The sequence below is a fragment of the Adiantum capillus-veneris genome, chromosome 2 (genome assembly GCF_014529385.1).
Source record: "Adiantum capillus-veneris isolate H3 chromosome 2, ASM1452938v2, whole genome shotgun sequence".
NCBI lineage: Eukaryota > Viridiplantae > Streptophyta > Polypodiopsida > Polypodiales > Pteridaceae > Adiantum > Adiantum capillus-veneris.
Window position 1 is genome coordinate 178,357,137 of NC_140932.1, and position 13,915 is coordinate 178,371,051.

Here is a 13,915-nt window from a genome sequence, read left to right on the forward strand (position 1 = left end):
GTGCACATGACGGGCCACATGCCCGCATACAAAGTGTGACTCTACATTGTGCTAGGGCACTCTTATGATTCTATGGCTAATTGTGGTTTAAAGCATTTTGATGTTGAACATCTTGCATTTGAGACACCTTAAGTAACACTTTCTTTCAATGATTTGGCTACCTGTCAGCTATATTTGGATATCTACCATCTATATTTGGGAATAGTCTCTATTCAAGCCCATGTTAGTACATGTCTTCTCCACAAATGCTTATTACACGTGGCCAAAAAGAGCCATGGTATAATACTAAGCTCCCACTTCACATGTGATTTACATTCATGCCCACAATGTGAACACCCTCAGCACTAAGTAATACCAAAGCAATAAATTGGGGGGGGGGGGGGGGGGTGGCCTATATGAGGGGAAAAGGTTGGGTAGAGAGACATGTTCTAGACTCCTTCTGGTCTCATGGTGGTCACAACCTCTGCAATTGCGATTGCTTCGACTTTTGCACATGAGCTTTTCGACTGTAGACCCACCGTTGAGCTTGGATCAGACTGGCCATTGGCCTGATAGTTGTCATGTCAAAACTAATGTTGGTTAACAATATAAGACTATAAACATGAGTAGGTGTACACGAGTGCACGTAGGTGAGGTTGTTAGCCCACATGATTCAAAACCCAAGCCATGAGGATGTGGGTTCAAAACTCTGCTCACACAAGGTGGGAGAGCCTTTGTATAACCTTGCTTCTTGGGTTGCTCGAGTTTACTCCGTATCGAGGTTTTGTCCGCCCATCTTGGTCGATCCCCTCACCATCCCTCATTTAATGTCAAGTGTTGCTTAGTATGGGGGATGTTTACACCCACTTCATTTTGTAGGACAAAAGAGAGTTAACTGAAAGATTCCATGATTCATGTTTAAAATTTCATTATATAAAACTGTATGAACCATACAAAAAGAAGATCTTTCAAAAAGTAACTTCCTTTTTTTCAAATCCATATACCATTGAGCAACTCTTGATTAGTAGAATCTAATATTCCTCCAGCCTTCAAGAAATTTTAAGATCTTTCTAATTACACATTGTTCTTGAGGAATAATGATGATATGCACTTCCTTAGAAGGCCTTTTAGAGACCCCAAAAATCTCTCAATGGTCTTTCTTTATGCAATCAAGTGAAACCTTGAGGGCAGTTATCAGCACCCTCGTTGAGGAATCCTTGTACAAATATGCCAATGTTGAATGCCAACATGCCAATTTAGAGTATATGGACTTTGTCATGGATCCAAGACGGCTACAAGCCTATATATAGCAAGGTTGGGTGGAGAGTTGCATGGTCCAATCCCCCACGGTCTTAGATTGGTATCAAAGCTCGGGGGGAGGAGCAACAATGGAGGAGACGAGTTGTGGTGTATGGGCCTTGCATGAAGAATGCATGGATGTTCTCTATTGATCTCTCTCTCATGGCGTTCTATGGTTTTGTCTCTTTCTCTCTCATCGAGGTTCCATGGTAGTAGGCCAGGGGAAACGGCTCTTCCATAGCGAGTCTTGTCAAGGTCAGAAATAGTCTTCTAGAATATCATCGAGTGGTTTAGTCTTGGTGGACAAAGTTCTTAGAATCCTTAGAGGCTCTATTGCAGCAGGCTTACAAGGCTAGATTGAAAACCAACCCGACCTTGGAACAAAGGTGGCTGACATATTCGCATCCCGAGGCTTAAATACAAAGACTAGAAATGTGCAGACATCTCATAAAAATAGCTCAAGCTAAAATGGAGCCAGAAAAACCAAACATCCCTAGACAAGAACTGATACTCCACCAAAGGGATAGGGAAATTGAGCACAAGGGAAATGAAATGATCGATAAGAAAAAACTTGAAATTGAAACACCATATGACACAATGGTAGTGGCTAATATTACTCATAACACCAAGTCACAAGTAATGATGTCCATGACTGCTTAGAGGAGGAGGGAGTGCAAATCGACCTACACCAAATTTTGTATGGGCCGGCTCAATGGATTTGCGCCATCAAGGTCACTAAATTTCATTTTTGTAGTGCCCTGATCCGAGGTCCATGCAGCCCGATATCTCTTGCCTCTCTTGTCGACCTGTATCTATGCGATGTAGCTACACTGATGGCTTGGTTTTCAGACCATGCTACTTTAGGGCACCCCAACGGTGCCAAGAGACACCCTAAGATTGCTCTCCCAAGGCCAAGGGTCAGTGATTGCTTGGGTTTTGGTTTCCCTTCCCACATATTCTATTGCAAAGCTTAAGGTGAAACAAGGGATTTTCATGTCATTTCTCTAGGTAGAGCTCCCAAGGAGGTTGGAGATTGTGATAAATTTCATAGCGGTAAGTCCTTGGAGTTTAGAATTTTTAGACTTTCCATGGCAAGGAAATATGACCTACTGTTGGACGGGAAGCTACTCACACACCCATGAAGTGCATGCAAACACTACCTAGATCAACATAATGTCAATCGAGGACACAGATGACACGATAGGCACACGGAGGAAATCTCTTTAGCTTGTCAGGCTGAGACCATCCTACACATACAACACTCTAGAAGGCCAACTAAACCACAATCAAGAACCTCACTGCTCTCAACTACACCACCTAACCAAATACACATATACGAAAGGTAACTCACCTAATCATGCCAGATTCATACGAAACTTAAGGAACACCATCCCCTCACTAGGATACACCTGTCCCTAAGCTTCTACACTCAAAACCCTCACTCTAAACCCGTCTGCGGAAAACGCGTAGGATGACAGAGCATAATTTTGAAAGTGCTCAAAACTGAAATTTACGAGTACCTATGCGTAGCTTATGTTGCCACGATTCTATAGACTACTAGCACGCAGAAAACAGACATCGTTTTATACACTTACGGCTACAAATAGCTCGTAGATGCGTCGGCGTGTGCGCTTCGTCTCGTGTGGAATGCTTGGTATTGTCGCGTAGCTCTCCTCGAGCCTACAGCAATGGTGCAGTCGGATCTCCAATGCGTTGAGCGAGCCAGGCGTAGCGAGAGGATGAAACTCACGCTCACTCTCTTTCTCTCTCACACACAGTAGACGGCAGCGCTAAAGTTTGATTATGATTAAAAGTCTTCTTTACAAAATGACCTAGGTACCTTATATACTAAGGCTACCTTAGGTTTAACCAAAAATGGGGTTGAAAGGGTCAAATGGCTTTGTATTTACAATCTGGAAGTGCCATTGCACCCCAGCTTCTGAAACTAGAATAACTACTCATTACAAATGACGTTTATAGCCATAATCCGCAGCATTTCAAAAGATAAGACTTTGGTATGAAACTTGAGTTATGTTGCGTTGTTGACCCAGCGGTCAACATTCCCCCCTTCCGCGTGCATGTCGTCCCCGACATGACCTGATTGTCGATGGCGATGTGGTCTTTGCTGTCGTTTTGTTGTTGGAAACAAAGTATAGGCTATGGCCTTTGCAGTAGCTTGTCTTGTTCGTCCAATCCGATGTACATAGTCTTCTCATGATTCAGGAAAATCATAATTGATGACGAACTTTACGTCTTTCACATCCACGCTTCGAGCTGCAGCATCTGTTTCTGTCATTATATGTCTACTGCCAGATCTAAATTCAAAAAGAACCCAATGTCGTTTAACTTGACTCTTATCATCATGGAGAGAGAAAGCTCCATCCATCACTTGCTCCAGCAAATATGTCAATTCGGAGTATTTGTGATTCTCATAAATAACTTCTACAATCTGTAGAATTGAGTGATTGGCTTTCTGATCTTATGAGCCAATGACAACTTTGTAAGGATTTTGTAGAAATTGTATGGCTAAACCCTTAACTTCTTTAGGCCAAGTTGCACTCCAATGCAAAGTCTGTCTGTCAGGCCGAATCCAGGACTTAATTATTCGAATTTGAGGTTCAAAACCCTGCCGAGCATTCTATGCGCATTATCAAGGACAAGCTTTTGAGATCCTCTGATCACGTTTATGTCTGCTCTTCTTCATTGGGGACTTCTTTGTTCTTGTGCAATCATGTTGTTAGTGTTGTCTGCAGCTTTGTCATTGTAGGCCATTCTTCGACTCGCTATTGAGGAGAAGTATGCTATGATCTGAAATTGGTTCTCCAGTTCATTTGTCAATTGATTTGAGTAGCATTTCCTTATTGTTGATGTAGAAGGAATATGTACAAGAGGATGGTGATAGGTGTTCTTTAGATTAGGGTCTAAAAATTGGATGACCAAAGGGAAAAAACCCGGTGGGGAAAAAAAATGCCTTTGGTATACGCTCTTATTGGAGTTGAGCAGTTGAATGTGAAGTACATGTTCATGAAAGGTGAGTGCTTGGGTGAAACACAGAAAGAGTGCCTGATGCAAGTGCCAATTATGGGACACTCTATATGCATATGAGAAATTTGTCAACAAAAGCATGCAATGTGAAAGAAGGAGATGATGGGCGTTCGAGGAATAAATGTAGCACATGTGACATCAAAAGATGTTTCAATAGCTTCCACCATTCCAAGAAGGGTTTTTGATGTAGAAGTTTCTCCACTCGTATCTGAGTGTGCTCAGTATGTGAGTGTCTTTTGGACCTTCTCCTTCACTTCACCAGACTTAATTACTTAGACTTCGACTCTTTTGCTCACCTATACCAGCATGAGCGACACAACTTAAATATGCTCAACTCTTCCAGCTTGAGTAGTACCTAGAATAGCTACGATGCTTAGACCACAGAGAATATTACTTGAAGCTTTGGGACTAACACCTCACTCATTTTGTGGCTTAGCGACTCGACTCTGACTTGTATGACTTGTCGGTTGCATGTTGACACTGCTTTGTGACAAGTTCTTCGGCTGTTGTAGTGGCTGCTGAGACATACTTCGTGAAGTTTCATCGTTTTCCTGTACCTTCTCTTTGTAGTGCTCAGGCCTCTCGTCAGTCTTTTCTTCATGTGGATTATGGATTTTTTTAATTTTTTCTTAATAATAAACAAAGAAAATCTCAAAACAACTCAACAAAAGAAAAATCATTCAAATAGAAATCTAAATGCTATGTACACTATACACATGTCCCTAGGGGCTCATATATGGATTTTGTCCCCATACTCCTGTGTAACTCTACTATGAGGGTATATACTCTAAATTTCGTCAAAAATTTATCACAATAAAACGCAAAAATTCAATGCATCTCACAAAACATTGCCCTCTAATAGTCATAATGTTAGGTCCGCATTCAGAATGCCTCCCCCCTTCCTATTTGGAGTCATCCTTTACGACAGGGTATCGCAAAGGGTATGTGTTGTGCTTGGGCAAAAAGTTGTGCCTATGCAGGCCTTGTAATGTAGCCCTATTATGCATACACAGTCAATGCATGGAAAAGATTTATGTTGTGCAAGATGTGGGTATAAGCAATTTGCTTATTGGCATTTGTTGGCGAGGCTTCCTATTCTAAGCAATGTAATGGTCCTTGGAGATCCTGTATCGTTGCTTGATTGAAGCGACTTGCTCTCTTCTAACTGTACTGTAATCGTAGGAAGAATTGTAAGAATTCAAGCGGCGATGCACTGGCAGCAGTTTTGTTGATCTTCTTTGGGACCCATTTCTTTGCGATTATTGGCTGTTTTGTTACTGACGCTCATTTGGGAACCCATACTTGCGAATGCTTCGTTTGTGTTTGAAGAGACTTCTTTGGGATCCACCCTTTTGTTGTGTGAGTCGACAGTGGTCTTTGCTTCGGCCCTTGTACGCTTGGTTGGTGACGGGATTCAGGCTTTGAAAGTTGATACTGTGGTTGTTTGGGAATCCAAATGAATTCCTGACTTTTTTGTGCTTGAATCAACTTCTTTGGAGCCCAAACCTGAGTTGTGAAAGCTTGCGATTTTGTGATATTCTTACCTGTTCGTGCACGCTTTCCTTGTTTTTGTTTTGGTGTTGGATCTTGTGATTTGTCATTATAGATCTTTGTCTTCTTGATCCATATCTGTTTTTGGCCGATCTGGCTTTTTGGTATCCAGATTTGTCGAGCTTTTTGGCTTTGACTTGTTGTCCTGTTCTTTTGACCTGTCATGGTTGTTGCTGAAGGGGTTGGTGATAGTGATGGCCTGAGTTGATGATAGGGGATGTCGTAAGATTCATCACTATCGCTACTATCCTCAGCAAGGTTGACTTCTTGTACTTTCCCTTGATTTTTTGGCTGGTAGTGGAAAGTTACTGTCTGTTTGCTCGTGGGTGGTAGTTTCTTGGAGGACTTTTCTAGACCATTGATTAGAGCATTGTTAGCTCATTGCTCTGGTCGTATTCCTCCTAGCTGAGTCTTTGCATCCTTATTAGGAGCCATGTATGAGGATGATTGTGGTGGCTGTGTCTTCACGGAGGACTTTGGAATCCACTTTTGATACACTTTATTCGTGTAGCGATGACATTGATTCCCGGGTCGTTGATCTTCTTGAAGCTCGAAGTGTTCTACAGAGTCATAGAACTCGTCGTCTTCTTCATCTTTTGATTCTCCACATTTCTTTGTTTGCTCCTTATTTTGAGAGCTTGTTGATGTCTGGTTCTCTTCGTTTTCTTGGATTACACTCACTGCAAAATAAGGAACGACATCATAGCCATTTTCATCACAAAACTTTGTTGTGGGAGCATCCTTCACGGCGCACACGTCCAGAGTAGCCAAAATGTGTTCCCATCCAAAAGGCTCTAACTCTTCTTCAGGAAATGGTTCTGGGATATAGTCCTTATCCTCTATAACCTGCTCTAGGATACATTCCTCACGTTTCAAGCTACCACATTGTGAAGCTCCACACATCCACAGTTCTTTAGGCTTACCTAACCAAGCTGGAAGTTCTGATCCTGCTACTGTGGCGGAATCAAACTCCTCAACCGGTGTTCTCGTCACATCCCTATAGCTATGGTCCCTCAAGTTTATCTTTGTTATGGTTTCCATATGTCTCACGTATATATGGTCATAACCCCAATCTTGGACCATTTTCAATTGTCGCATGAATGGTCTTCCCAGAATGATGTCATAGTTGTTCTTCTTGCCAAAGTCAACAACAGCAAAAGTGTGTTCATATTCAATGCCACAAGAAGTAACAAGTACTTTTTCTAGCAGTCCTATGAGCTTTTCCTTGTGTCCGTCTGCAAGTTGCAGGGTCATTCGTGTGGATATCAAGGCAGGTTTTCCCCATTTTTTCCAAACCTCTATGGTTGCAATGGCCACACCAGATCCACTGTCAAGGATTGCCATGGTTTTTACACCATTGAACTCCATAGGAAGGGTGGTGTTTCCATCTTCTCCCTCGTAATACTCGCCTACCTTGTTTAATGGCACTGGCCTAGTATTTAGTTGAGGCATTTCAAGCTCTTTGATGCCTTCCTCGATTTGAGTCATTGGGGTTTTTACACCAAATTTCTCTAGACATTTACCCACATTAGCCCACATATTTGGTCTTATTCTGAGCAGCTCGGCTAACATTATTGTACAGGTGACTGGGGTAGATAGAATATCTACTAGCCCCTTTGAATCGATGGCCTTGTTGGGAGACAGTCTCTTTGATGGGACTGCAACCACATCTGACTTGGTCTCGTACTCTCCCATATAGGATGGTAGTGTTCTTAGCGAATGGGGTTGACTATCCATAGATTGTACAGATCCTTTGTCTCCCCAATACGATCACACATCTAGATTCATTTGAAATCCAGTCTCAAATTCCTCTATTGGTGGTAGAAACACTCCTCGTTCATCACCAGTCTTGTCTACTCGTCTTCTTACGTCATCGGCTTCATTGGCCTCTCTGACTTGTTTCCACAATTCGTCAAAACCATCTATCTCTTTACAATCCTCAGGTATAGCTTGGTGAAATCCCTCGGAAGAGTTATCCGTGGTATTCAATACTATCCCTGGTTCTATTGCTGGGTCTTTGAGGTTTGTTCTGTGCTCATGACTAGAATCTGGCTCTTTTAGTTCCTGGTTTGGTGGGATTACTTGTGTAGGCATGACGCGGATCACATCCTCAGGTTTTGCAACTGGTGGTTCTAGTAAAGATTGGGTTGTTTGAATCATTTTCCTGCACATTTCCAACCTTTGCTTTTCTAATTCCGCATAGGGATATGTCATCCACCTCTGTTCTTGGGTTTGGTTGTTTTTGAGCCTCCCATCATAGGCTTTCAAGAGGGCATCTAATGTCTCATTAACCTTCTCTACCAACACCGATCCTCCTGAACTAGCACTTCTCAGTTTCTCATCCGTGGATGGTTCTTCTAGAGGTTTAACCATCTGTGTAAGAGAAGGTGCCTCCTTTTCCTCATGTTGTTTTATCTTGTCCTCAGCTTCGGTAAGCTTCTCAGCTAGGGATTTTTGCTCTCGTTCCCTACGTGCTTTCATCCTAGTCTTTCTAGCTTTCCAACTATTTCGTTTGCTCTTGGTTTTCTCACTAGGTGCGTCTGTCTTTGGTCCATCATCTATCTTTGGACTCGTGTCACTTTCCATGTTCTTTGTCTCTGGATTCTCATCGGCTTCCTTTTGAGCTTGCGCTCTCGTAACCACTTGAACTGGTACGACATTTTCATTTTCTGAGCTACTAGGTAGATGAACAATCCCTGATACATTTGTCGTGATTTTCCTGAGTTGGTTTGGTTTTTTTGGGCAATCGGGGATCAAGTGAGTGATGCCACACTCAAGACAATACGCATTTACTTCAGTGATCTCCGTATGAGGACATTGTTTGACCAAGTGGTTGTCATGACTTCTGTGACAATCTGTCTCTGGTTGAGGAGATTCTTTCAGCATTTCCTCTTGGCTATAAGCAAGCTTTGACCTAGATAAGCCGCTATTTACAATGAATCGCAATGTCCTTTTGTCCATTTCATACCTTCTTTCTTTCGACTGAAACCCAGGAGGTGGAGGTTGTACCGGCCTCAATACTCCATGTGTTTCTCTCAGATTTTGTTGCTCCGAAGGGTAGTACTCACTTTGGTTGCTATACCACATTGTAGCTGGTACTGGCGTCGTTTTATTTGATGCTTCCATCATTGGCATGTATCTCATGTCTACCGTCATTCTAGCACTTGGAAGCGGAGGTTGTTGTCCTAAGACAAGCTGTGGCCTTAAAACTCCTACCGGTCTTGGCGCATTCCCCGTAATGTATCTAGGTGGAGTAGGTGCTTCTGGAACAGGTTGTACATACCTCTCCCTAGCATTTTCCATGCTATAATAGCACTCTTCCCCCGTATGGTTCGTCCATTTTCTCTCAATTTCACACCACTTCGGCTCTCCCAAATCAAACCTTACAAGAGGAATCAACATCTCGACCAAGTCGTCGATAAGCTTTTCTTGATCAATAGGTGCCGTTGGCTTGGCAATGGACTCACTTATCTGTGAAACATTGTGCTGAGAGGATGTGTCATCTCCTTGACTCTTTAATTCCTTTTCTTTGTATGCCTCACAATTATCCACTAGATAAAGAGCTTCTTTGATCAACTCGTTTAGCGTCATCCTCCTTATCATATGCAGATCCTTTTGAAGGCCCGCATGTCTCATTCCCTGGATAAAGATCAGCATCAATCGTGATTGCGTAGGTAATTCCGCTCTCGGACAGAGCTTAACATATCTCTTGAGCCGTAATGATGCTTTGCGTACTGATTCATCCTCTTTCTGTTTGAATCTATGGATTTGTGAGACCGTGTTGTGAGCAACGCCTTTTGGCGAGAATTCTTCAATAAACTCCTCAAACAGCTCATCTAGGGTCTCAAAATCCCATTTTTCCACCGAATCAAACCATGTAGCTGCATCATCTTCTAGAGTCAATCCAAATCCCGCAAATTGTGTCGCAAAATCTGAAACTCCCTCTGCTCTAATCACTCTTCTAAAAGCCGCTACGTGATCTCTCGGATCTTTATCTCCGGAGTATTTTCTGTTTACCCATTTCTGGACTTGGGATGGTTTGACTCGTCGATTGTCTACAAGTCTAACCAGAGATTCTCCCAATCCTTCTCTCATTATCGCTCTTGAAGGGAATCCTGGTGGCTCTCTTCTTGGAATTGCTATAGGAATTCTCGTGTTTGGTGGAGTCATTTGTGGTCCTTCATTGACCAAATATCCACCTCTTTCTAGTACAGTCTGTGGATTTGTGCTTACTACAACTCTGTATTCTCGTCCATACTTGTCGACAACTATAGATCTCCATTGACAGTCGATTCCATATGTGTAGACATATAAGAGCTTGTAATTCGTTATCTCTTCTAGGTATGGATCTGAGCACCTATAAAGATTGACCTCATTGTCGTCAATGTATCTATATAGTCCTTCACTCTCATGACCAATCATCCAAACTCTCTCAACAAGATGGGTCTTTATCAATTGCAAGTTTGGAAGATCCATTATGGGAGGATATTCCTCTATCGTCGGGATCTCCAAGCTTGTGTAAGCTGCGTTTGAATCTAGGGTAGACATGATTTCTGGGCTTAAGAGATTTTGCTTGGTTCAAGTAGACTTAGTCCACTGTGTTCAAGTGCTTTGGTTAGGGAAAAGTCAAAACTATGTCCAAAACCGCAACCGTTGCGTCACAATTCTCGCAAATTGTCGCTTTTAGACACCCCTAACTTGCGGATGAATTTTGAGGCCTCAAACGATGTTTTTTTTTCAAAATTGAACTAAATGGTTGCCATTGGCATGCATTTAGTTCATGTTTTGCTCTAAGATCTCAAGGGTCGCTCTCAGGCTACGTTTTGATATAAAAACTTTTCCGATCCGATACCGTTTGTGAACGTTATGGCCAAAACAGTGAAATGCAGTTTAGAATGGAAGAAGACTTGGGATCTCTGTGACACTGTGAACACTTTTGTATGGTCAAAAGTACAGTTGGACCCTAAATCTGGCCTGGAGACATCCTACGCGTAGGATGTCTATATGCTCAGAATTTAACAAAATTTGGTCTAGAGACTCCCCTTGAGTCCAGCAACACAATGGTATTCTCAAAATTTCAATTGGACCTAAAAATGTCCTTGAGACATCCTACGCGTAGGATGTCTTTTTGCTCAGAATGACTTGAAATTTTCACCCCAGCTTCTCCTTGATGTGCTGATCACAGTGGTGTGTTCATAGGTTGGTTTGGAGTCCTAAATCAAGCTGGAGACATCCTACGCGTAGGATCTCTTTTTGCTCTGTTTCAGCTCAAACTTGCACTGTAGCTTCCCCTTGATGTGCTAAACTCACAGCTCTTTTTACTTTTTGATTCTGACACCCATAGGCTGGTCAAATGATCCAGAATCTGTTCCAAAAGCCTGATGTCTGTCCTGATGAATTCCCAAGTCAACTCAACTCCAAATTGGACCAAAATTGACTAGGAGGCTTGCCTAAGGCTATATGACAGCATGGTATGGTCACATTAGAATTTTGGTTTCAGAATTATGCAGTAGACATCCTATGCGTAGGATGTCTAACTGCTCAGAATTTCCCCAAATTTGAACCACAGACTCTCCTTATGGTGCTGATCACTGTGGTATGCTCAGAATTAAAATTGGAGTGCAAAATCACACATATGACATCCTACGCGTAGGTTGTCTTTTTGGCCTGTTTGACCCCAGACTTGTCCCACAGATTCCCCTTGATGTCAGTAACCCAGTGGTATGCTCAAATTCGAATTTGGATGTCAAAAGACCCCAAAACTAGCTATCCTTGCTTTTTCAGTCAAAAGTGCTAGAGTCTGTTCAATCTTCCTTTCACTAATCCAAATGAGATGAAATTTATCACATGCACTCAATACAACATTCAGATCATGCTCCTGTAGCCATCCTATGGTTTTGGTCTTGGAATAATGCCTTGGCACAATTTGGGTAGGATGTCTGGCAATTTCAGTCTATCTGGCCTTATGCTGTCAAGATATGGTCAAGTTCCCCTTTCCAGGTGAAAATAGGGTAAAACCTACCTTCTGAACACACTGGTTACCTCAGATTTTCCAAAAAGTGCACAGATCACCCTGTAGACATCCTATGCGTAGGATGTCTACTACTGATTTTTTTCAGACTGAAGTGTCCCTGATGCTTCCTTATGCTCTCAGCAAGTGTAAGTATGCTTCACAATTGCAAAAACATGCAAAAAACACTCAATTTAAGCCTTTTCTGAAATTTTACATTTTCAGACTCCCCCTTTTGGCTTTTGGTCAACAAAAATAGGGAAAAAAACCCAAGCCAATATGTTACTAGGGTAAAACCTACCCTCTGAACCCACTGGTGCAGTCAGAATTTTCAAATTTGGTCTCCAGAACCCCCTTGAGACATCCTACGCGTAGGATGTCTATGTTTACAGAATTGCAGGTTTTCTTCATAGAACCCTTGCATATGCTGTTTTATATGCACAACATCAGTCAGTCATACAAAAATATCCACAAAATCTTGTTTAATGTATTTTTACCCGCAAAAGCACACTTTTTCGTGATTTCAAATGCAATCAAGCACTTTAGCAAATAATTCAATGATGAATAGCTCTAGATCAGAATCGGATCACTTACCTGAAGCTACTCCTACAAATCATATGGGGTTTTGCATCTATGAGTAGAAAAACGATTCACTGCCACACACGGACTAGTAAACGCTTTTATCACTCACAATTTACTCGACCACCAACAACTACTCTAATCCACAGATCCTAACTAAACCTATCTAGTCGCAGACCCTCGGCAAGACACACGCCTCCTGGCTATCCACTTGATCACGGAATATCCTCTTCCGGATCCACTTAAGAAAAATGCTTTTTTTAGCCCAAACTAAATCAAGCAACCATCACACGAGCGTTAGTAGGAAACCTACTTAGGTCCTTGTGTCCCCGGTAGCGGCGCCAATGTTGGACGGGAAGCTACTCACACACCCATGAAGTGCATGCAAACACTACCTAGATCAACATAATGTCAATCGAGGACACAGATGACACGATAGGCACACGGAGGAAATCTCTTTAGCTTGTCAGGCTGAGACCATCCTACACATACAACACTCTGGAAGGCCAACTAAACCACAATCAAGAACCTCACTGCTCTCAACTACACCACCTAACCACATACACATATACGGAAGGTAACTCACCTAATCATGCCAGATTCATACGAAACTTAAGGAACACCATCCCCTCACTAGGATACACCTGTCCCTAAGCTTCTACACTCAAAACCCTCACTCTAAACCCGTCTGCGGAAAACACGTAGGATGACAGAGCATAATTTTGAAAGTGCTCGAAACTGAAATTTACGAGTACCTATGCGTAGCTTATGTCGCCACGATTCTATAGACTACTAGCACACAGAAAACAGACATCGTTTGATACACTTACGACCACAAATAGCTCGTAGATGCGTCGGCGTGTGCGCTTCGTCTCGTGTGGAATGCTTGGTATTGTCGCGTAGCTCTCCTCGAGCCTACAACAATGGTGCAATCGGATCTCCAATGCGTTGAGCGAGCCAGGCGTAGCGAGAGGATGAAGCTCACGCTCACTCTCTTTCTCTCTCACACAGAGTAGATGACAGCGCTAAAGTTTGATTATGATTAAAAGTCTTCTTTACAAAATGACCTAGGTACCTTATATACTAAGGCTACCTTAGGTTTAACCAAAAATGGGGTTGAAAGGGTCAAATGTCTTTGTATTTACAATCTGGAAGTGCCATTGCACCCCAGCTTCTGAAACTAGAATAACTACTCATTACAAATGACGTTTATAGCCATAATCCGCAGCATTTCATAACTCGCAAAAGATAAGACTTTGGTATGAAACTTGAGTTATGTTGTGTTGTTGACCCAGCGGTCAACACCTACAGAAGCCGTTAGAGGGCTTATCATTGTCGGCAAGGCCGAGTCAGCATAGATATAAGCACAACCATGGCCTAAGTCTTTGGGATTGTACAGTTCACGGTTGCAAATTTGGCAACGTAAGTCGAATACATGCAAGATATGAGTGG